Source organism: Manis javanica, chromosome 12 (assembly GCF_040802235.1).
Source record: "Manis javanica isolate MJ-LG chromosome 12, MJ_LKY, whole genome shotgun sequence".
Classification (NCBI taxonomy): Eukaryota; Metazoa; Chordata; class Mammalia; order Pholidota; family Manidae; genus Manis; species Manis javanica.
Genome location: NC_133167.1, coordinates 12,774,520 through 12,798,225, shown reverse-complemented (window position 1 = coordinate 12,798,225; position 23,706 = coordinate 12,774,520). Strand labels below are relative to the sequence as shown.

The following is a 23,706-nucleotide window of genomic DNA, read 5'->3' as shown; positions in this document are numbered from 1 at the left end:
GAATGATCAAAGTATGGGAAATGATGGAGTAAACAAAGCTTAATCAGTTTCTTTACTGTGGGATTAATGTGCACTGGGAATATACAAGAAGGTTTATGCATGTTTTTGCAAACATGTTCGACCCTTTTCAAAATGAAGCATCTGGGTGACTGATGTTTTATGGGGTGCACTTGGGGAAAGGCTGCCTTTAGAAAATTCTGTAACACGGAATGATGGTATTTCGTCCCAGGGTAGTTACACAGATTATATGAAATAATATATGAAAGTGTAAGCTAGGGCCTGGGGCATGGAAAGCTTAAACAGCAATGTCTTGGCATCTGAGAGATGTTTAATGATGATGCCCAAGAAATGTCATGCTGTCAAAAAATGGACAATTGTTGAAATCTGAGCAGGAATTGACTCCCCCTGCCTCCTGTAAATGTTCTTATAAACCTTTCCTACCATCCAGCACCCTGGCAAGGCCTCCCCAGTTACACTGTGGGTGGGATGAAGTACAACAGGATTTCAGAGCAAAAAGTTATTGGTTAACAAAGATTGAAGATTGTCTGTGATCATACTTAGGACTCCCCAGTGAGAAGGGAAGCTTGGAAGACGAAAGCAACATGCAACACTCAAGAAAGCGTACAGACGGAACCCAACAAAGGCTTGGCCGTGCTGGCTAAGTTGGACACCAGCTTTTTAGTGAAAAGAACCTAAAAACCAGTCAAAATCCATTGCCCCTCCTTCATGGTTTCTCATGTATGACTCTTTAGGACTCTGGAACTTGCTCTCATTAGGGGCATGGCATCAGTCATCCTTGAGCCTCACTGACTGTTTTTATCTTTGTCATAAACCTCAAATTAAGAACCTCTCAGGCATGCTCACAAGTGGATATCTGGTGTGGGTGGGCCTGACTTGATTTGTTAGAGTCAGATTTGGGCATTCACAGAGGCAAAAACAGGTTAGCAGTGCCCTTCACAGGGTTGTCTTGAAATTAATAACATCAGTCACAGAAGGTATATACCAGATGGTATACACTAGATGCTCAATGCGCAATGCATTCTCTCACTCAGTCATCTGTTTGTTCCACATTCACTGATTTCTCAAAATTTCTTGAGCACCTTTTCTCTGATGGGCATGGTGATAAGTTCTGGGAACTCAAGTGAACAGGACAGACGAGGTCTTAACTGTCATAATTTATGTTCCCCTGATAGAAAATACTTGTTTCTTTAATCCAGAAGGAAGAATGGAAGGAAAAATCCTCCATCCCACCCAGGCATCTTATGTTACTAGAATTAGAATCTTTATAAGGCATAATATTTATTCTCGGGCCCAAAGGGAGTGACTCAAACTTAAGATTTTCAGGCAGCTGCACGTGGTGGACAGCAGCCCCATGTCAGGCTTCTGAGGAAGGTGTCTGGAAAGGCAGGTCCTTGTGGAACACTCTGCTCTGGGTAGGTAAGTGTCCATTTTGCCAGTAAATGGCCTGAGTGCTAGAAGAGATCATATTTATTTTTCACTCTCTCGATCAGAGTTTTTACTCTAGAAGACAAGGCCTGTCTCTCTTGATTTGAGGTGGAAGCTTCGTCTAGGCCTACCCGAGATGACTGGCCAGTCCCAGGCAAGTGGGCAAGTTGGACTATGAGTTAGATTCCCACTGAGGAATGTTCCTGGCATTCAGTCTCCTCCCTCAGTTTATTTCCCACCTTCTGGTGTTAAACACAAGAGGTTATTTGAGCTGAGGTGTCTCTGAAGAATCTACAGATTACTATTGTGTGAATAAAACATCTATCTAGCTTTCCATTCGGTACTATGTGTTTACTTTGTTGCTGAGTTTTCTTGATTGTTCTAAAAATGGATTCGAGTTTTTCGTCAACTATAATTCTTCTCAGGAAGAGGACTGTAGTAAAAGGATGAAGGGTGATGCCAACAGTCATCTAAAAGTTCAAATATCACAGGAAAAAACATTGTTCTAACTTTCCTGGATGGGAAGGCAAAACAGATATAAAAGAAAAAAAAGAGAGAAATTGCAAGAATGGTTGCAATAAAAGGCATCTTGACAAATGGTAGACATATTCTGTAAACTTGATCTTCATAGGATGCAGTGACAAGCACAGATTTAATATTATTGTGAAAAGGTAAGAAGCTTGGGAAAATAATAAGGGACGGCCTTCAGTCCACTGGGACGAGTCTCAGTCTGAATGTGATTTCCTTGTGCCATCCTGATACCATTTGCTACCTTGTTATCAGGTTTCTTTTTATGAGTATGTGAAATATTATGTCTGTACAAATGGCTTCGAAATATTTCTGTCTAGTCCTGATGACTCTACCTAGTTTGTCATTCATTCATTCATTCATTCATTTATTCATTCATTCACTAGATAGGAGTACCTCCTAAGTCTAAGGCACTGAGAATTCAAGAGTTGCCAAGTCTACTTCCAGGAGTTTATAATCTAGAGGGGGAAATAAAGAATCACTCCAATACAAGATACAAGGGAAAATATATAGAAAAAGAGTCAGTGGAATCTAGAGGAGAGGGGAACCCATTTTGCCTTCCCATTTGCATTTCTGCTCATGCCCTTCATCTACATCTCAGTCAGAGTGGTGCTCAAGCCTGCGGCTTTGAATCAGATCAGTAGGCGCAGCTCTCAACTCTACACTAACTGGCTGGATCACCTTGGGCAGATCATTTACCCTCTTTAAGTTCCAATTTTCCCATATGTAAAATGGGGATAAAAATATTATTTTTAAGTATAATAGTGGTATCCACTTCTAATGTTGAGGACCAAATAAGGCAGGGGCTCTACAACAGTCAGCGGAGTGGCACAGAGTAAACACTAAATAAAATGTATTGTATGTTCTATCATAGCTCATCCTTTCTCCCGATGTCCTTGTCTACATCGATGGTCCTTGTCTATGTCGGTGGTCTCTCAGCCATGCAGCTTAAACCCCAGGAAATTTCCCTCTTCTTTCACCCTGCACATCTAGCTACCAAGCTGCGTCTGGACTGTCCCTGCAGGAGGCCTCTCCAGTCCTCTTGTTTATTTCCATGCTGCCACCCGAATTTTGGCCCTCATTTAACATTAACTACCAGCTAATATCTTGGAGGGTTTACTCTGCACCTGTATTCTTTTATTGACCTATAATAACCTGCATAAGGGGAGCTGAGGCTTGAAGAGATTGAATACGCAGCTCAAGATCACACAGCCGGGAAGTGCCAGCACCAGGGCTGGACCAGAACCGTTTGCTCAGGGTTCCCCATGCCATCCTCCATTCCCCCGGCCCCAGAAGACAGGCCAGTATCTTTGCTCACACTGTGAGCTGTTCTCCAGCTCTCAGCTCCACTCACCAAAAACCTTCCCCAGAAGTAGGTAGATTATGGTTATGCCAGTGAGACACACACACTGTAGAACATACTGTAGAACAAAATTCAGGTACTAAACCTTGACTTTCTGGTTCAAGTCCTCATTCACAATTTAGTAGCTATGTGACCTTGAACAAAGAGTTTGTCTCCAGTTTTTTCAATTTTATCCAGCTTTGTTGATGTATAATTAACAAATAGAATTGCAATATATTTATAGTGTACATTGTGGTGATCTGATATATATATATACACATTGAGAAAGGATCCCCCCATCTAGTTAACACATCCATCACCTCATATATTTATCTTTCTTTTGTGTGTGAGAGCATTTAAGTTCTACTCTTTTAGCAATTTTTAATTATATATTATTATCAACTGTAGTCACCATATCATACATTAGTTCCTTAGATCCTATTCATCCTATTACTGAAAGTTTGTACCCTTTTACTAAACATCCTATTTGGCCCCACCACCCAACCACCATTCTATTTTCTGTTTCTAAGAGTCTGAGTTTTGTTTTATTTTGGGTTCCACATATAAGTAAATGCCAGGCAGTATTTGTCTTTGTCTGGCTTATTTCACTTAGCGTAATGCCCTCCAATTCCATCCATTGTGCTGCAAATTACAGAATTTTCTTTTTCTAAAGTCTCAGTGACATTCTATTATATATCTATTCCTCATATCTCTCTCTCACATTTTCTTTTTCCACTGACAGACACTGAGGTTGTTTCCCTATTATGAATAATGCTGCAGTGAACATCTGAGTGCAGATACTTTTCTAGATACTGATTTTGTTTCCTTTGGATATAAATCCTAACATGAGATTGCTGGATTATTTTTAATTTCTTGAGGAGCCTCCATACTGTTTTCCTTAATGGCTGTACCAGTTTACACTCCCACCAACAGTGCACAAGGGTTCCCTTTTCTCTACACCCTCACCACCATTTATCTCTTGCCTTTTTGATGAGACATCCTAACAGGTGTGAGGCGGCATCTCACTGCGGTCGTGTTTGCATTTCCCTGATGATTGGTGAGGATGAGCACCTTTCCATGTACCTGTCAACTATTTGTTTGCCTTTGGATAAATGTCTGTTTGCTTGTTTTTTAATTAGGTTAACTGTGGGGGTTTCTTTTGGTTTGTTTTGCTATTGAGTTGTATGAGTTTTTTGTATATTTTGTATACTAACTCCTTATCAGATAGGCAGTTTGCAAATATTGTCTCCCATTCCATAGGTTATTTTTCATTTTGTTGACGGTTTTCTTCACTGTGCAGAAGCTTTTCAGTGTGATATATTTCTTTAACTTTAATATCAGGATTATAATAATACCACTCCAGAGGATTACTGTAAAATATATATGTATATATATGAAGTGGTATATATATAAAGAGATAAAATATATGAAGTGTCAAGAGAAATGCTTGGCATATTGCAGGCATTCAACATCTGCCTCTGCTTTATTTTCTGTTTTTTGCTTCATCATTGACTTAGTACACTGACTTGGATTTAATAGGGACTCAAAATACAGGTTAGTTGATATGATAGCCTCAAAAAAATTAATGAGATTATGCTATTAATAGTAAGGGAATCCTAGAATATCAATAGAAAAACTATAAAAGACTAGTAAATAAAGCCACTTAAATTAACAGTGTTCTTTTTCCCTAGCTGATCTTTTAGAAAATTATTATTTTTTAAGTACTAAATAAGTGTAATGTTAATTAGTTAGGGATTGAGATTTAATCTACTCCAGGACTGATTTAGAGGAGCTGAAATTGGCCTTTGAGGTACAATATTAGAGCTGCTAAGCAAACAATTTCACCTAGAATGGGGGAAAAGATGATATCAAGCAGAGATTTTCAGATACCCCTTAGTGATGTGACTGTATCTTATGTCTTACTGGAACAGCTGGGTGTTTTATCCATCCCTGAACAGGTGAGGAATAGCCCAGTGAATGCTACTGGTTAGCCTTGCTATTCTGAATGGTCAGAGACCCCCAGCAGCAGCATCTCCTGTAACCTAGCCGTAAGCACAGCATCTGGATCCCACTCCCAACTAACAACAATCTGCATTTTAACAAGATTCCCAGGTGCTTAGCATGCATACCGAAGTCTGAAAAGTAATGGTCTAGAGTGAGATTAGGTTCTATACCTAGATCCTCTTCTGAAGATGAACTAACTTCTGGCTTTCAAAAGCAACTGGATTGCAAAAAATTATCTCATTGTTCATATACTCTACTACAACCTGTGATCATTGGCCTGATTGGAAAGGACATTCCTATGTCTCCTTGCTAATTTTCAAGAGAAACTCATTGATCAAAAACACCAGCCTGGCGAAGTTGTCCACAGAGCATAGTTAATACTGCAGAGTGAATGAGGTTGCTGAGTGCGTACAGCTCAGAGAAAGCTTATGTATAAAAGTTGTGCCCATTCATGGATTTCAAATAACTGTAAGACTTTTTCTGGGCTCTCAAGATGATTGGAGATTACGGGACTTTCAGCTAATAGTAATTTACCTACTGTGGAATGCATAATATTTTGCTACAAGAGAAAGCAGCAATAAAACTTCCTTCTAATGCAACGGTGCTACCCTGCCTGGCAACTGAAGAGTTGGTTCTGGTTAGACTTCGGGCCAGGTGGTAAATAAAAATATAGGGCACCAAGTTAAATTTGAATTTTAGACAAACAGGGGGTAATCTTTGAGTATAACTCAATCCCATACTATCCTCTGGTCCTGTATTTTATCTGGCAACCTTAGTTCCAGCTTAGGGGGCTTCATACTAGAGATTTGACCAACATCTTAGGTGAGAATTGCATACAAGAAAGTATGTCACCCCCATACCTTCCTCAGGGATCTGCATTTCAGGCAAATGGATTACACAATTTATGTTTTTGACCTTAGAGATCCTCAATCTTGTTTTTCTGAATTTCACAAAGATTAAGTGACTTGTCCAGGGCAGCAAGTCTGATTATTTCTGGATCTACTTTCCCTCACATTAGTCATCTTGCATAATGTAACCTCGAACCTCAAAGTACTAAATTTGACGTAGAAACTGTTCTTATAAATAATCCAAAAGTAATAGAAGGGGAAAAAAATCACAAGCAAAACAAAGTAAAGGAAGAAATAAAACTAGGCATTGACTGTGGAAACAAATGTACTAAAATACTTCAAATATGTGTTAAATTAAGGTTGTCCTAATAGTTGAAGCATGTATATTTTTTATGTTGAAGTGAAGCTATGAAATATGACTGGAATTTTAAATATTAAAAAAATGTTAAGCAGATCATTCAATGTGTCATTGACTCACTGCATCAAAGATGCAAGAAATTTGTAATTATAAAAAATGTTGCTGAACCATAAAATCTGAGTTGCATAAAAGTATATTTTTGTCTTAGGAGTATATAAAAGACAGAAAACTTTTTAGTTAGAAGTGAGACCAAAAATCCCAGATAATTTACAAAAATAATTCTTAATATAAACAAATCAGTTTAAGGGAAAGAAACTAACAGGAATTGTCTATTGAAATGCCAATACTTTTGAGCTCTCCTCTAGCCAGTAAACAGTGAGAGAAAAATTCACAACTAGTAAACAACTGGAGAATAACAAAGGCTCAAAGCAATAATAAATATATATGGATTTTTAAAAAAATTAAAGCAAAATTGTTTCAGTGGATAAGATGAAGATTTTCTATAACTTAAAGACTTCATTTTCTCCTATCTCTTGTCTGCTATATGTGTGAAGGAAGGGAAAACATGTAATAATCTTGATAGATATGCCAATGCAATAAGTAAACCTTGTTTTTTTCTTCTGTGAAGGGGAGGAAGGCATGCATTTCTAAATATCAAGAAAACTGGATTGTAGGAATTCCAGAAGCACTATCTTGTCATTCATCTTCATAAATATTTATACTTACTGGGTATCATTCTGACACTCTCTCATAAAGGGTCCCTTATGTGCTCCTTTTAAAACTAATTTTGGAAATTATGGATGCCAATGAACTTAAACCAACAGAAACTAAATCAAAGCCAAAAGCTTGACAATACATGGAACCACACTGCCTCATAATACAGTCTTATACTTCTGTTCCTTAAGCCATTCTAGGAATCACCAGCCATCTAGAAACTGTACCACAAGGAATTTCCAACTCTGCTGGGTACAGCTTCACACATGTTTCTGCAACTACCCAGCATTTGAGGAGTTCTCCAAATAGGCAACGGGTTATTCCAGCACTAACTGCCAATCAGGGAGAAGGATGTGTCTTTGAGTTAAGAAGTGTATTAAGAATATCCTCCTGAGTAAGCTTTCTACTGGAATATACTGCCACATTTAGTTTTGAGATTTCATATCTCTGAATTTGAAAAACTCAACATCTGAAAATATTCCATGGGTAGTGAGATGGTGGCAAAGCAACTCCGTTGTAAGAACCCCAGCTATGAAATTTCTAGGGGTTAAATTCAAGGAATTATTGAATGCCTGGTTTATTGCCTTGAAAGAGGGTTACTCCAAAGAAGTAAATTTAGATCGAACATATGAGAAAGACTCAGAGGCAAGGCTTTTAATAATTGCTTTGTAGGAGACATTCTTAATAAAACTGGGAAAAGCCTCAGACATTATCAGAACCTGTGCAGTTCCACGGAGTGAGCAGAGAAAGGAAATCTGGTTCTTGACTCTGTTGATGTTAAACAATACTTAAGATACACACTCTACAGGGAAAACAAACTTGAGGCATTACCTCAAGGCTCTTGTAATCAGAATAAATTTAAATAGAGCAGATCTTCCTTTGAAAGACCATTTGTTCTGTAAGATTCCAATGAAAATGGGTGGTTAAAGCCCTTGAGATACTGTCTGTGCAGGTGACATTGCCTCTCTCTGATAATCCTCAGTTAAAAAAACAATGAAAGGGAAAACTTTGTGTATAATTCAATTAAAAATGTGATATTGAGTGAACCTCACATGGAAATGTGTGGTCTCCCTTTTATTTACTTATGCTGGTAGTGACACCAGTTCTGACTCAGAATTATAATAACGGACAGCAATCCATTATCTACTAGATAATGTAATAGGGTATAAAGGCAAATAAGAGTGGATTTAAGTTTAGCTGTATCTAGACTTTCAAACTGAATCTTAACAAGGAGAAAATCCCATTGAATGCCATGAAATGTTTTTTATAAAATGCCCCGTATAGACATCGGCATGCTGGGTGTGTGTGCCTGAGAAGGCACAGAAAGTCAACAGAAAGTTGGGGTATGGGGGAAACTCATGCAATCCACCTGTATTATCTAAAAAAATAATTTCAGATCAAATAGAAAGAAATGGATTTACACATAGGCAAGGATCCTTTAAAGTCTTGAAAGACATGACATGGTTTCTAAAATGTAATTACATAAATAACAGATTGCATAAAGCACTAGTCAAGCACTTGGATTTCTCTATTTAATTCTTTCCCTAAAACATAGTGCAAAGCCTCAAGTTTTCCAGCAAATTTCATTAAAAGTTTTTTTTTAAGTCATCAGGCCTGAAATGTTAGGCCACTACTTGTTAACTTTATAGGGCCCATATGATTTCCTTTGAATTTATAAAATGTATTCTCACTCTATATGAAAGAAACCTTTAATAAGAGCCCAACTGTATTCCAGGCACCAGAGTACGAGCTATGGGGTATTTATTTGTTTTTAACAGAGTTGACAATCCCTGAAAATCTCTTCCCTTGAATTCTGGCAATTTTCCCTTTTTAATTATCAATTTTCTTTTTTAATCATCAACCTTATGGGGGTGACTAAACATATCAGAAATTTAAAATCCCATTCCAACATTTCCATACTACCCGGCTCATTCCCACACACCCATAGCATTACAACTTGATGTGAAGAGAGATAGAAGCTAATTTTACCATAGACTTGAGCAAAATAGAGGCAAAAGGCTACATCTCTGCATAATATCTTAGGCACATTCCATGGAAAAAATATGCCCTTTGTGCAGTCATTTGCAATTTTGTTGTATCTGGCTCAAGCTTTCCTTTACTGGTATGTATAACTGAGAGGTCTCCTCCTTGGGAATGAATCACATCCTGCTTTGGTAACATGGTAGGATGTTTTAAAGAGCACATGACCTATGAGAACTTGGTTAGGCCAGAAATTCATCTGTTCTTTATTGGAATATTCTCTTTCATTTTAGTCTTCAGAAAGTTAGTAGGGGATGTATAAGAGCTCTGTGGTTAAGTGGTCAGAGATATGAAGGGGCTTGAGTGAGTCAAAGTCTCAAAGAAGGTAGAATATAATTCTGGAAGGCTCATGAATATGAGTGGAAGAGAGCAATATTGACCACAGCCAGAATGAGCTGGAGTGGAGCAAGGAGGACACCAACAGGTAGTCGAGGTGAAGTTGACAGGGGCTTTCCTTAAACAAGAGAGGTTTCAGAATGGGTTGGACTAGGCAACATTTGAATATATTTGTAGACCTGAAAAACTATAACTGGGACACAAATAAGTGGAAAGATATTCTGTGTTCATGGATTGGAAGGATGAATATTGTTAAAATGTCTTTACAAATGCAATCCCTATCAAAATTCTAATGGTATTTTTCACAGAAATAGTACAAATAATCCTAAAATTTATATGGAACCACAAAAGACCCTGAATAGCTAAAGTGATCTTGAGAAAGAAGAACAAAGATGGAGGTATCACATTTCCTGATTTCAAACCACATTACAAAGCTATAGTAGCCAAAACAGTATGGTATTGGCATAAAACAGACACATAGAACGATGGAACAGAATAAAGAGCCAAGAAATAAACCCATGCATATATGGTCAGTTACTTTATGATAAAGGAGCCAAGAATATACAATGAGGGAAGTACAGTCTTTTCAGTAAGTAGAATTGGGAAAAGTGGGCAGCCAAATGCAAAAGCATTAAACTGGACCCTTCCCTTAAAACATACACAAAAATCAACTCAAAATAGACTGAAGACTTGAACATGATACCTGAAACCATAAAATTCCTAGAAGAAAATAAAGTCTTGGTGATGATTTTTTGGATTTGACACCAAAAGAAAAGGCAACAAAGGAAAAAAAATAAATGAATAGGACTACATTAAACTAAAAAGCTTTTGCACAGCAATGAAAAGGCAACCTATTGAATGGGAGAAAATATTTGCAAATTATACATCTGATAAATGGTTAATATAAAAATACAATAACTCATAAAACTCAATAACAAAAAACAATCAATTAAAAAAATGGACAGAGGATCTGAGTAAACATTTTTCCAAAGAAGACATATAGATGGTCAATAGCTACATGAAAAGATGTTCAGCACTGCCAGTCAAGGAAATGAAAATTGAAAGCACAGTGAGATAACACCACATACTTGTGAGAATGGTTATTATCAAAAAGACAGAAGATAACAAATGTTGGTGAGGATATGGAGAAAAGGGAACCCTTGTGCACTGTTGGTGGGAATATAAATTGATGCAGCCACTGTAGAGAAAAGCATGGAAGTTCTCCAAAAATTAAAAATAGAATTATGATATGTTGCAGCAATTCTAATTCTGGGTACTGATCCAAAAGAAAACTGAAATGAAAATCCTTTCTTAGCTCTTTACATCCCTGGTAGGTGTCAGCAGTCCATCTGCCTCACCTGACATGTCTCTTTTTAATCTTCTGAAGACAAATTCTATCTGACCTTGAGATGCCTCACTCATGATCCCTTACACTATTAGGAGCATGAAAGAACCCACACTCTCCAGTAGGTACAGAGGTCTCCAAAGCCTAGCCTTATGCCCTAGACACTCCACGTCCTAGTGGAAAGGAGGGGATTCTTTTTTCTATGCTACCCTTTCTTACCCTCCCAGGTCTTACAGGACAGGTGCTTCTCTCTGGCTCCCCAGAAGCCCCTGCTTACCATGCTCTGACCTTTATCTTCTCTATCCTGTCAGACATAACTTCCCATCTCTTATCCCTTCCTAGCACCAATTTGTGGACCGCTATCTTTCAAGCAGTCAAACCCAAGATTTTTTGTACATCAGAATCATACAAGAAAGACAGAAAATTTTAGATTACCCCTACTAGCCAAAAAGTTCTTATTCAGGAGGTCTAGGCAGTACCAGGCATGAGGGCCTCAGTGGTCCTCCTGTTTAGTGCACATCAAAATAACTTGGGGAGTTTTAAAAAACACACATGTCCAGATGCCATCCTAGACCTCCTGCAAGTGTTCAATAAATAAGGGCAAGGATTTGTCATTTTGTTTGCCATTATATCTCAATGTCTAACATGCATCAGCAGAATGGTCTCGTATGGGCCTATGGTCTGAATAACATTGGGGAATGCCGTTGACATCTACATAGATTTCTGATTGGCACAATGTGGTGGCCTTGAAACATAGGCATCTGATAAACACTAGGCAAATGAATGGGTGATTGGGAAAGTCTTTTGAAAGCATATTACTTCTCAAGAAGCAAAACATGTTAAAGATTGTAATAGACCACAGTGAGGTTAGTTGTTTGTGGTAGGTTGAAGAATGGCCTCAAAGATGCCCACGTCCTAATCCCTGGAACCTGTGAATACTTTACATGGCAAAAAGAACTTTGCAGGTATATTAAGGATTTTTTTTAAATTTCAGCTTGTTTCAAATATAATTGACCTACAACACTGTAAGATATTTAAGCGTACATCATGGTGATCTGACACATATACATTGTGAAAGGATTCCCCCCCAGAGTTAGCTAACATATCCAACACTTCATATATTTATTTTGTGTGTATGTGTGTGAGAGAACATTTAAGTTTTACCCTCTTAGCAAATACCTAAATACAAGACAGTGCTATCAACTATAGTCACCATTTAGATATTCAGACCTTATTCTGCTTACAGCTGGAAGTTTGTACCCTTTAACAATCTCTCCTTGTTTCCCCCACGCCCCCAGCTCCTGGCAACCACTTTCTACTCTCTGATTCTATAAGTTTGACTTCTCTTTTTTTTCTTTTTTTTTAGATTAAGGATTCTGATAGGAAATCATCCTAGATTATCTGGGTGGGCATGATGAAATCATATGGCTCCTTACAAGTTAAGAGAGGGAAGCTGGAGGGTCAGAATCAGAGAAAGAAATGTGGTGATGGAAACAGATGTCAGAACAATCTGTTCTGCGGGAAGGGGACCACCAGCCAAGGGATGGACGTATGCAGCCTCCAGAAGCTTGAAAGAACCAGGAAGCAGTCTCAGAGCTTCCAGTGGGAATGCAGCCCTGTCAACACCTTGACTTTAGCCCAATGAGGCCCATTTTGAGCTTCTGACCTTCAGAACTGTAACATAATAAATTGTGTGGTTTAAGCCACAAAGTTTGTAGTGATTTGTTATAGTAGCAATAAGAAAATAATATACCTTTCAAGGGATGATTCATAGGAAGGAATTTCATGAAGGGAAGTGTATTCATTTACTGCTGTTGCATAACAAGTAACCACGCACTTGGCTGCTTAAAACAACCCCTATTTACTCTCTCACAGTCCTGTATGTCAAAGTCAGGTGGGCTTGGCTAGGTTCTCTGCTTGGGGTTCCACACAACCAAAGCAAAGGTGCTGGCTAGGCTGCGCTTTTATCTGGAGGCTCTGGGAAAGAATCGCTTCCTAGTCACTTAGGCTGCTGGCTGGATGCAGGTCCTTGGGAGCTGAGGATTGCATTTCCTTGCTGGCTGTGAGCCAGGGGATGATAGCAACTTCTAGAAGCCACCCACATTCCTTGCCAGGGGACCCCTCCAACTTTAAGCAGGCCAGCAAGGGTGCATCAAATTCTTTATGGGCTTAAGATCTCTAACTTCCTCTTTTGTGACCAGCTGGCACAAACTTTGCTTTCAAAGGGTTCATGTGATTGGGGCAGGCCCACTGGGCCATCTTCCTTGGCCATATAATATACTGGTCATAGAGTGATATCTCATCCTAATCACAGGTTGCACCCACACTCAAAAGGAAGGGGCTAACTTTGTCAAAAGGACAAGGGTCTTTGGGGGCCATTCTTAGAATTCTGCTTGCCACACAGAGTTTATGTGCAGCCCTGGTCAGCATTTAAAAGCAGCTCTCTTCTGAGGACTACAGGCAAACAATCCCACATCCAGAACGAGGCATATCCTCCATTAGCTATGGATGAACAGAAAAGGGACTTTGGGTTAGACTGGGGGTGGGAAATGGGAGGTTGAAATAAAAAGGAACCTTAAATGATTCATTCACGGATTTTAATCATTAGGACTTTATCTTTCATAGATTCTTGATTTTTAGATGAGTAAATTCCATTAGCATTCACTCAGTCTTATCGCAGTGTCTGCAGTTTTCAGTAGGGGATTGAGTCAGACTCTAACTTCCTCCGTCCTTGCTTTCCCGCCCTCTCCCAGACCTGACCGCTCCCTTAGACAAAAGGGATACACATTTTGACACCAAATGTCATCAAAGTCCCATTGTGAGTTGAGATTCTCATGCAAATCAAAGCACTATAAAGAAAACAGGAAGGAGCTCCTGAATGTGTGAGATCTTTCTTAAGCAAGTCCTTCATTTTCTTTAAGCAGTGGATTTCTATTCTTTCCACCAGGTGGATTCATTTTGGTTTTAAAAAAATCATTGAACTTTAAAATTCACATCCATTTTCCTGTAGTTTAGAAATCTTCTGAGAGCCAGCTATTTCTTCAATCACTCTCCGTTAAGTAATTCTTATTCAATTTCTAATCTACAGGGTTTTCTGACTTTCTGCCTTCAAAGAGATTTGGTAGACAGGGATCACAGCAGCCTCATCTTATCCTGAAGTTCTGCCACCCACCCAGAGTCTATGCTGATATTTAGAGCTATTTTTGTCCTATCTTGTTAATGTCAAAGAACAAAGCTAAGGTCCCACAACGGAAGCTCTTGGGAGCATCCGCTCAGTTACTTTTATATTCTCCACTTTCTTTTATTTCCTGTCATGTCTTGCTTCTTCATAAGGTTATCCAGTTTGGAATTCATAACTTGTTTTCTGATATTTGCCCATTCCCTGAACAGGAGAATCTTAGCTCCTCCTCTCTCCTAAAAGCAAACTGATTGATGATTGGATCTTTAATATCCTACCCGGCCCCTCTTCTTCCCCATGAAAATCTGAAGAATTATGAACGGAGATTGTTACATTGTATCTCATTAATAGCTTCCCATTATACATTTCAAAAAGGAGCTTTCAGAAAATTTTCATATTTGTATACATAGAAAACAAGCTGTTAAGAATTTAATTCCCATGTACGAGCATGAAATGCCAGCCCAGGAAATTTCTTCATAACACATTAGAGGTAGGGGTTAGATCATAGTCTTCTGTCACCCCTTTAGGGCCCTTGTTCTAAGCTTATGCTGTTCATTTTGATACAGACCTTTTCTCAGTCATTTGCCAATGTCTTGTGGCAGTCATTGGTATAGGTATTTGATAGTATTCAAAGAATCTAGGAAGAGCTGAATTCTTTCTGCTCCTCAAGCTTACCTTCTTCCATGCATTCTCAAGAAAACAAGAAAAATGAAAACCCATTTACAATTTTATTAAAAATTATCCCAGGCCTCAATTTCTCCACAGTGAAGCACTCTGGAAAGCCTGGAATCCGTCCCCCTCCCCACCCAGACCCAAGTGCACCTGAAAGGAGAAGAGGAGAGAGCTGGGGGACCAGATGGCGGGGTCTCCTCAAGGACCCAGGCTTGGTCGCTCCTGACCAGTTGCTCAAGAAGAAAGGAAATGGAGGTGCACGTTTCTGTGAAACTTCTCCCTCCACCCTCTGCTTTTTCACCACTGGACTTCTTTCCATCCTCAAAACACACCAGTTTCTTTTCTCTCTCTGAACCTTGCATTTGCTCATCATGAGCTTCTCCAAAAGTCACTTTTTCCTGACCTTCAGGTCATAATTCAGATGTCACTTCCTCTGAAAGCTCTTCCTCAGCCATCCTAGTCAAGGCATCATTCCTGGCCCTCTCCACATATGAGCCTACTTCACACTCTTTACAGCATTTATTGACAAAGCATGTGTGTTCCTAGTCCGCCTCCTCTTGTTAGAATGTCAGGGGAATGCTCTTATTCATTGCTGCATATCCAGCACCTAAAAACATCACATGGTTCATAGCAGATGCTCAGCAAGCACTGATTGACTGGTTCTTCATGACCCCATTCCTTAGTACACATAATCCAATCAATGTCTTGAAATCTGGCCAATCAGATCAGCATTACCGTTTCTAGGGGAGGAGTGACAAATAGGATGAGAAATCCTCTGTATTCGTTATCTATGGCTGCCTGCATAGCAAACTACCCCAAAAGGTAATGGCTTAAAACAATGAACATTGATTACCTCAGTTTTGGTGGTGGAATTCAGAATTGGCAAAGCTAGATGGTTCTTGTTCTGGGCTTCTCATGGGCTGTCAGTTGTCTGGAGCTACAGCCCTCGAAAGGCTTAATGGAGCTGGAGGATCTGCTTCCAGGAAGGCTCACTCACATGACTGTTGGCAGGGGGCCACACTTCCTCGCCACACTGACCTCATCATCAGGCTTTGTAAGCCTCTTAACCACCTGGCAGTTGGCTTCCCTCAAGCCTATGATACAGAAAGAAAGGCAGAAACCACAAAGTCTTCTATGACCTTGCCTTCAAAGCAACAACCATCACTTCTTCTCTATTCTATAGTCCCACATTCCAAACCTGGAATAGTGTGGGAGAGAACTACACAAGGGTATGAATCCCAAATGGCAAGGGCTAGTGGGGGCCCTTGAAACTATCCATCACACCTTTCTTCACTCCATTGCTTAGATTTTTTTTTTATGTCTGCAGAACTGACTTGCTGTGATAGATTAGATAGGAACAGATCAGGGGAAGTGAAGACTAGGAACTTAGCCACTGACTGGAGGGTTGGAGTGGATGGAGCCTGTATGCAAGATGCAGAGAATTCCAGTTTGGCAGGCGGTGCAAAGTATCTGGAGAAAATGACAAGAGAGAACAGTGCCAACTGTAGAAAGTCGTCCACAAGACATGGAACAATGTATAAAAGGAGGCCAACAAGAGGACAGAGCCCAGGGATGGGCACCCACAAGCAGACTGTATTTGAAGATTAAAGCAGAAAGAAATCCAGAAAGTTCATGGTGGAGTATCAGACTCCAGCTCCACACTTAAGTTACCAAAACAGGACTCCGATCTCAGAGACTGTTCCAGCAAGTCCTTCACTTTTTCTTGTCATTTTCCATTGTTTCCCTCAAAAATGATTCGAAAGGTCATTGCTCACTTCATTTCCTGAGTCATAGAAGATTCCCTGCTTCTCATCAAATTGAGACATTTGAAGTCAATGTCCTTTCTTTACTGTGTCCCTTCCTGCAGCCAAAAATGATGAACAACCTCTCTGATAGTAAACAGAAACAAAAAAGCCTTTCTTTATGTTCTGAAAGTGCTGGGTCTCATCCAACATCTTAGCTTTTCTTGTCATCCAAACTCCACACAGAAGCCGAAACCCAGCGTTTCTCCTTCTTCACCTCCTATTTACTCTGAAATCTGGTTTATTTCCTGCTATTCTGATATAACTCAGTGAGGTTACCAACCACATCCCTATTTTACTACAGAAGTTGTCTGCAATCCTTTTCCTCCAAGGGCCTTTCTCTCACACCCAGGACGCCAGGACCGCCCTCTCTTAAGGGAGCACCCCCAGCCTTCGGCTTCCACGACACCCTTCCCCCTGGCTGTCCTCCTCCTTCTAACTGCTCCTCTGGAAAGCCCCTTACTTTGATTTTGGATCGCTGCTCCTTCCACTCCACAAGCCCCATCTGAGCGACCCAGCACTCTTGCAGCTCAACTGTGACTTCTGTGCTTACACCGGACATTAGATTCCCAAGGGCAGACCTTTCCCAGGAGCTTCACATTCCTGTGATCATGTGACGTCCCCCTGCCGGGTCTCCCCAGACAAGTGCCCTCAACTGTCTGTACAACATAACACGTCACCAGCCTCCCTAAGTCTGCTTCTCATGCATATTTGTTCTCATTGGCTGGCAGCACTATCTACACGGGCCCAAGCTAGAAAGCAAGGTGTCACCCTTGATGGCTTTCTTTCCCTCATCCTCCCATTCACTCAAACATCAGCCCTGCTGGCAGTAGTTCTTCGCTGCCTAGTGATCCCTTTCTCTCCATCTCCTCACCTTACCCTAGTTGAGGCTATCATTATTTCTCTGCTGACTACTTGACTAGTTTCCTAGCTGGTCTTCCCACTTCCCTTTAAGCCTCCTTAAAACTTTCTTTCACAGAGCTGCCAATGGACTCCATCTACAATCACAAGCTTGACCGTCATGGACAGAAACCCTTTGATGGTTTCCCCATTGTCTTCAGTTTAAAGCGAAACTGTATCACGTTGCACACAAGATGGTGCAGGAGCTGGTGCCTGCCCTTCTTGCTCTCTAATTTCATGTTCTTGCATTTCCAGGAATGCTAAATACCATGTTCTTGCATGAACACACCACATTATTTCTTGCATTTTGCTTTTGGTAATGCTAAACCTTCTTCATGGAATGCATATTTCCATTTTGCCTGCCCAATCCCTGCTCCTCCTTTAAAGTTCATCTCAGGCTGACCTCTTCCAAGGGGAATCATCCGACTGCCTCCATCTGCCCTGACGGTCTGGGCATCCTCACCCGGAGCCCCCAGGAGAGCATCCATGGATCTCTGACACTGCACTCCCCCCTGGCTCCCCAGAAGCCTCTCAGCAATATGAGGGCAGACGCTGGGCCTTTTGTAGGGTATCCTCAACACTCTGCCCAGTACTTGGCACATCACGGGCCTTAGCAACCTCTCTGTTAACTAATGAAGCGAACTGCCTGGGAAGAATTTTTCCACTTTCCAGTGCAGGGTCAGAACAGAGAATGTTCTCTACCATGCCTTGGCAATTGGCACAAATTCCCATTCTACGGGCCTCAATTCTGGATTGGCACTCAGGATTGCACAGGTCATGACCTCTCGGGTGCTAGAAAGCTGAGGCAAGCAGGAAGCATCCCCCCTCAGGAGGTGGTGTCTCTGGGCAGTCACATGCATGTGGAGGCTGCCAGGGCTAAGGGACATGGGAAGTCAGGAGGGCTGAGGAAAACCCACAATCACCTAGAAGCGAGAACACCCGGACAACAGGCTGTGCCTCACAACCCCTCTCCAGAAAGGTCTGCTCATGTCACTAGATTCTGGTCAACAGGACTTCAGTGGAAACGGTATTAAATTTATGTAAAATATCCTTAAATGGAATGTATCGGCTCTTCCCTTTTCCTCCATTCTGCCGGCTGGAATGTGGATAGTTTGACTGGGCCTGGAGAAATACCATCTTGGATCATGAGCTAACCATGAACACAGGCCACTGAGGGAAGAACAATGAAAAGAATCAAGGTCAAGGACACCTACAGCCCCATACTGGCCTTGGGCCATGCCTTTCACTCTTTTATATGAGAGAGAAATACTTTTCTATCTTGTTTAGCCAAACCTAACCATAAGAAATATAGGCAGTTCATACAACATTCCTAGGGAATTCCGAGCTTCTTAATGCCCTACATCTCAACTATATTCCTGGACTTGAAGGTGTAATGTTTTTACTTATTCAAGATTTTACTTACTGAGGATTCATGGAATGAGAGCCATCCAAACAGTCAGAGTGAGTTTGGAAATAGAATACAGCTGCAAATAAGTTCCACAGGAAAACTTACTGGCATTTTGAGGAAAAATAATGCTGTTGAATGCTTTCCTGACTGCTGATGAGGTCACACATACTGACAACACATTCTCCTCCCAGCAATGTCTATGCTTTTAACTCAGTCTGGTGTGTTATACTACAGGCAAAACTGACCAGTGAACGGGATGGGATAGTGCTTATGAGGTTGACAGATCATTCCTTGGGGTGAGGAATTTCCTGAAAGAGTGAAGGAGCCCAGAAGATACTCCAGGCCATAGCGAGCTGTCTCCTGAACCCATTCTACCACTCAGAGATGTATCTGGACGAACACTCCTGAGAAGTCGCAGCTGCATCAGTCATCCGTACTTCTGTGAAAATTGTGTTCAGTCAGACCAATAATTAGCAGTGGGCAGCTTCAAGGGAATGGAGTTTGCAAGGAGGCAATAATGAGGAGAAAATAATGGTGGTTCATTTGGGCGATGCTAGGCTTGACTGGGACCTGGCAGGTCAGAGTCTACAGGGCTGGGGGAAGGGGAGTGTTAGAGGCTTGCCTGGACTTGCCTGGAGGCTGGAAATCAGGGCCTGGTCTCCGGTGGCCTAGTCCCACGAGCTGATGGTGGCAGTCATTTAGCGAGAGCTACTGATGAGGAGACTGAGTCCCAGGGGATTTAGGGAATTTACGCTGGTCAAAGAGAGTCAAGCTGTCTGACCCCACTTGGTCTGACCCCCAAAATGCAGATATCGTCAGGGCAGGGCCACCAAGGGCCTTTCCATCCAGCTTCTTCTCACTCTTTCCAGCAGCTCGTGGAAAGACAAGAAGAAACAAGGGACAAGAAGGGCCAGCTTGCTGTGCAAAAGGACAGAGAGAAACAGCCTGGCCCCCCACTTGATCTCTGCCCCCTGGTCCTCTCCATCTTTCCTATTGCTCTTGGGATTTTCAGTGCTTCCCAAACCTGGCTGCTTAGGGAAATTTTGCAAATAGAGATTTCAGGCCCCAAGCCCAGCCGACTAATTCTGAAGGCTTTGGTGGTGTGACCTGCAGCCCAGGCTGAGGATAACAGGGAATGGGGGGAGAGAGAAGCCTCAGAAATCTGCTTCTCAGATACAAAGTCCTCCTGTGTGTTCAAATCTTTTATGACCCCAAAAAACTACCTCTGTGTAAAGCCAGTGAGATGAGTTGAGAGAAACATCATCCCCTGTTGGAGGCTCACAAGGAAAATACAGACCAGGAAATGATATGGAAACCAAGCATTCCTTAAAATGCTTCCTCAGTTTCCTTAAACAGTCTATTCCCCTTTGGTAGTGGGTGTAACTCCAGGGGGAGGGGGGGAATCTTTTTCCCAGCCCAGGTCAAATTACCTTTGAAACCAAAATCAGTCAGAGGGAGAAATAAGGTGGGAGAAACTCATTCATTGCTTACAAGCAGTTGTCCACTTCTGTTTGCCCGTGTCTCTCACCACCCAGCTTCAAAAAAGGGACCCCACCCAACCTCTCCAGTCCAGATATGGCCTCACTCCCCCTTGGAATTACCTACTGTTATGGAGATGGACCACTTCTTCCCACCCCTTGGAAACGCCTATTGATATAGAGATGCACTAAGGCCAGGCCAAGAGATTCTGGAAATATTGCAATTTTACCCACAGTAGGGAAGCAACGATCCTGACCTAGGAAAACGGAAAAGTAGGTGAAGCTCATCCTGGCTTTCCTTCATCTTTGCTTTGCTCTGAACAGGTGCCCAGCTCATCCAGTCCCACAGTTGCTCTGAACACTGCTTCCGCACCCCTTCCCAGCCCTGTGCTTTACAGGCAATGCATCTTCCTGCTCGTTCCACCTTCTTTGTTCCCAGACTCACCTAAAATTCAATATCCTTATGTTTATTAGGCCAAGAGAGTTGTCACTCACAAAGCAAGCTAGTAAGTGGTTATCCCTTGAGGTACTGATGACTTCCTACATTCCCTAGAGAGTGCCACACTTTCTGTCACCCACTCTGTTTCCTCATAGTGTTGCTTGTAAGATCTTCGTGAGAGGCTATATGCTAAGGAATTCAGTAATTCCCTTGAGAACAGCCAAAAATTGATGAAATGGTTACAACATAGAATATTGGCATTTTGGAAATCTAGCTCCTGGTGACTAAAGATGTAGGTGAGGACAACAAGCCAGTTTTACAGTGTCACCCTGGATCTATTGCCTTGAAGTATTTTTGAATAAAATAATTGTATATCCTGCTTTGTTCAAGCAGAGTGACTGTCATCTATTCTTGCATGAGCACTCAATGGTGGCAGCACGATCAGCAGAGTGGCCTCCTGATTGTCTCCATTCAAAGAGAGAGCTGTGAGATGGGCCATTCGAAGTCAAATTCTACTTAATTTAAGAACATACACACTGATTCGGGGTACCAGGAGGTTTGCTTTATGACTGCAGAATGTTAGAAAGAGAAGGGGCTTCTCAGAGTCTATTTTTCTTTGGCTGATGACAAAGTTGGTTTACCACCTCTGTGCACCCCTGCTAGCTCCCAAGGAAAGAGGAAGCTCTAAGGATTGGTGTGTACTGAGGGCTGGAGAGAGATTAAACACCTTCAAAACATATGGACAGAGTGTCCTCCAAAGCCTTCTTCCTGTCCCTCAGTAATCAGCAAATCAGCAAAACCAGATCAATTTCTGATGGTTGAGGATCCTAGTAGTATTTCCAAGAGGAGATATTCAGTGTTCCATTTACGGAAAGATGTCCCCAAACGCCAAGAGACCCTTTATTCAGGACACACCACCCTAGATGAAGAACAGATGCATAGGATGCTGTATTATACCAGTGACATGGTGAGCAAAGTCAACTGAAAGTCCCCAGAATCCCCATCCTGTTAGCAGAAATGCAAAAATCACAACAAATTCACAAGCATTGTTGGGTAAGGGCTCTTTGTGAATATTAGGTGATGGTAAGATGCCCTTTCAATCTTTGCCCCTCTGGGCCCTCCAATCCCTGTACACCCACAACCTTTTTTCTACTTGGCTATTGTGACCTGGACAATACAATAGCTCAAAGTCCCCCTGACTCAGCTTTGACTTCAAACACGTACTTGCTGTGACACTTAACTCTTTTAAAGGTTGGTCCTGCCATGCAGGTTTTTATATTTAATTCAAACATTCCCATAAAGCGTATGAGATACTAGATCATTCCCCCATGGCCCATACTTTGACTGGGACTCTGTGTTTATAATAAAAACTGTTGTTTTGTATTGAAAACAGGCCCAAAGCACCAAACCTACCAAGTTGAAGTTCAAGTCTCCGAACATTAGACAGGAGCTCAGTCTGTGTTTGGACCTTCTTGATATTGGCCAGAGACATGGGTTTTGAAAGACGGCTCTTGAACTTCTCATCAGGAAGGCTGCAGCCTGCAGCGGGAGCCATGGGAGGCCTGCCAGCAAGGCGGGGGCCCGGAGTGAAGCCCGACACTGCGACTGTGAAATGAGCCAGTGCAGGAGGTTTCTCCCGAGGCATCACTTTTTATCGGATCAATGTGTCATCAAGACTTTCCCCATTATATCACGCTGTGTCCTTCTCAAAGGACACTCACATACAGCAGTCCCTCCCTGCCCGCTGCCAGCAGCAGGGTGAAAGCATGAGGACCCCTCTTGGGTGCCTGCGACCTGATGACGCCCACTCACCTCCCAAACCTCACAGCTTCTTCACGCCACCCGCCAGGAGGCCATCAGGACAAATCTCCTCATCAGCCACCCCCAGGTGCTCCCTGGTCTTCCACCCTCATCCCTCACAGCGCTGTATATTGTCTAGATGGTCCCATCTCCCACTCTTCCATACAAAGCAAAAGCTACCCATGTGACTCTCTGGAACTCAAGGTTAGTCAGCAGCAAAATCTTCCATATGCTTTTATCTGAATATTCCCTCACCTGCATAGCCTGCCCGAATCCGGGCTGCACCCCAAGGCCACCACTGTCTCTGCAGCTCTCCTAAGTGGTGGCTACTCTCTCCCTCAGCCCCTCACAGCGGCAGGCCTGGAGTGGGGGCGGGTATGTCTTTGGTCCTCATGATCCCCCTTCCAAAAGTGGTCTTATCTCTTTCCCCCCACTCCCCTCCCATTTTTGAAGCTCATGCCACCAGACTAATGCACTTGCTCAACGCCCATCTTCCGCAGTCATCTATAAACCCTTGTGCCCAGGAGAGTCTAGCTGCTGGGTCCCTGCCCCTCTCTCCAATGCCGCATTTGTCAGGACCCTTGAGGGTTTTGTTACCACTGAGATGGAACCTCTAATCTCCGGTCTCTGAAGGCTTTGATCTCCTCTTCTCAAAGGACTGTGTCCTTATTCCACCTCATCCGCACACCTCAATCTGTCACAGCGGCTGACTGCACTCTGCTATAGACCCAACTCCAGAGCCTCCTTTTCTGATCACATTCTTCCAGTTTTTGAGTCTCTCCCTCTACTAGCTCAGCTTCAAAAATTCTTCAGTCCTATTTGGGACTGTATCAGATTCCAATTACTGCTGTAATAAATCACCACACATTTAGTGACTGAAAACAATGCAAACATAGTACTTTCCAGTTCTGGAGGACAGAGGTCTGAAGCCAGTTTCACTGGGCTAAAGCCAGTGTCACCAGAGCGGATTGCTTCCAGAGGCTCTGAGGGGAGAACCCACTCCCTGGCTTGTGGGCTCCTCCTCCACCTTCAAAGCCCACACTCCTATCCATGCTTCTGTCATCGTTA

General features: G+C 41.9%; 1 long non-coding RNA gene across 3 annotated transcripts in view; it reads right to left on the bottom strand.

The window, feature by feature from the left end:
- The window catches only part of LOC108384253 (uncharacterized), a 57,130-nt gene extending 39,926 nt beyond the window's left edge, over nucleotides 1-17,204 (bottom strand). For 2 of the 3 annotated variants that reach the window (XR_012123491.1, XR_005060803.2), the window contains exons 1-2: nucleotides 17,077-17,204; nucleotides 15,665-15,905 (exon numbers count right to left, since the gene is read on the bottom strand). This is a non-coding gene — a long non-coding RNA (uncharacterized lncRNA). Of the gene's footprint in view, nucleotides 1-14,927; nucleotides 15,552-15,664; nucleotides 15,906-17,076 lie in introns of those variants that run through there. The other variant, XR_001849979.3, reaches the window with a different exon arrangement.
- Nucleotides 17,205-23,706: the final 6,502 nt, after the last annotated feature.